General features: G+C 50.8%; 1 long non-coding RNA gene across 1 annotated transcript in view; it reads left to right on the plus strand.

Annotated features, from left to right (window-relative positions):
• Positions 1-1,885, plus strand: part of LOC115947848 — a 15,765-nt gene that overhangs the window by 6,439 nt on the left and 7,441 nt on the right. The gene's annotated exons all lie outside the window — the stretch shown is intronic.

Here is a 1,885-nt window from a genome sequence, read left to right on the forward strand (position 1 = left end):
CGGGGTCTGAAACTTAAGTATTTTCTCCGACACCGAAGAAGAAGCGGGGGGAGGGGGCACAGAAGGTGGGGGGAGAGAGAAGGGGAACCGCCGCTTTTCTGGCCGAAGGCCAATGTTTCTAAACTGAATGTAAACAAAGAAAACTGCAAACACCAGAGGAGGGCCTTCCACCGCCGCCAAGGCTGGGGGGACGTGTTCCCAAAGGGGCGCAGAGCTTTGCCCACGCCTCGTTTCCCTCCGGGTCCTGAACGCCCACGGTCACCCCGGCCACCGCCCTCGGGTGCCGCGGGACGGGGGGGAACTTTCTGCCGGCGGGGACGGCGCCGGGTAGCAAGACTGGAGAAAAACCAAACCAAGTGTTGTTTCCTTTTTGTTGTTGTTTTGTTTGTTTCCTTTCAGCTTGTTTTTTTGGGGGGGGGTTGTTGTTGTTGTTGTTGCTGCTGTTTTGTTTTCCCTCATTTGTTGTCATTCTTTCCTTATATGCAGCAGTCAAGTGCTGGACATTCAAAATCCCTCATGAAGTCACTATGTAATGTCACCACTTACTGTTTTCCACCTGCAGTCCCATCACCACTAATTACAGCTTCCATAAATTAGTTCACTGGTGACATCTAAATGAAGCCATTTACAAATTGCAGCAATGCCGAGCAGCTCCCCGGTACTGGTAATGCGGGACCGGGTGTCCGAGCCTGCCGAGCGCTCCCGGCTCCAGCCTCGGGGCTCCGTGGAACTGCTGATGCTGTTACTTGTAACATGCTCGGGGAAACATCCACGGGGCTCCTGCTTGGTTGAGCAAATCTTTCTATACTTAGACGGGAAAATCCTTCCTTGCTATCACACAGGCCGGTGGGTTGTCACTGCGGGGTTAAAGAGGAGCTGGAGGGAAGGAGGAAGGCTGAAGACGTGCGTGACCGTGACATCGGCTGTATTATCGCCCTAAAAATGCTCCTGATGGACCCGCGGGCGATCCTTGCCCAGCAGAAACACAACCGTCGAACAGGGCGAGGTTTAGGGGTTTTTCTCCCGCTCCTTGTTTTTCGTGAGTTCTATGGGCGGATGAGTTTTCTTCTTAGGCTTCGGACAACAGATGCCTTCGCGATGATGATTTTCTGCGGGAGAGTGCTATTCCCTCGGAACTCTCCCCCTCCTGCTCCGCCCAACCCACGCACGGTCCTTGCTTGTGGAGCTCTCTGCGGAATGGGGAGCGCAGGTAATGCCCGAGGAAAGCTCAGAGCGAATAAAATAAATTCCGTTAGTGTGGTGCCTTTCTTGAAGCGTCCCCTGAATGCCGGGCTTTCCTCTCCTCAACTACCTCACCGCCAGATCTCCGTCCCACGTCGCTGCTCTTGCGACAGAACACGGTGCTTGCTTCATCTTCCGTGGGCTCTCCGTAGGGACTGCGGCTACTCTTTGCTCCTTCTGCTGTGGTTGCAGGAAAAAAAAAAAAAGAAGAAAAAAGGAAAGGGGAAAGAAAGAAAATTAACGAAAATTATGTAGTTCGAAGACGGATGGTGTGGAGTGTCAGATTTTTTTTTTGCGTACAAAATCCCTGGCACAAGTGAGATCTTTTAACAGTCTTTTAACTGATGGTGTAAAAACTGACTGGTGGTGGAAAGTAGCAAATAGTGGAAATAAAGGATAGATCCAAACTGTGAACCGTGAATAAACTTTATTGGAAAGAGCTGAAGTGAGCAGAGAGTAGGTAGGCAATTCTCTCGCTTCTGTTCTGAAAAAGGAGTGCGACGCGTTGGCACTTTTTTTTTTTTTTAAACATGTTGAGAGAAAAGAGCAAAGAAAGAAAAATAGCGTTGTGGTGAAAATGGGATGATAAAAGCGAGATGTAAAAGGCATAAGTACCGACGTGGGTACGCCCGCCCCGGGCGCT

The sequence above is a fragment of the Geospiza fortis genome, unplaced genomic scaffold (genome assembly GCF_000277835.1).
Source record: "Geospiza fortis unplaced genomic scaffold, GeoFor_1.0 scaffold194, whole genome shotgun sequence".
Lineage (NCBI taxonomy): Eukaryota > Metazoa > Chordata > Aves > Passeriformes > Thraupidae > Geospiza > Geospiza fortis.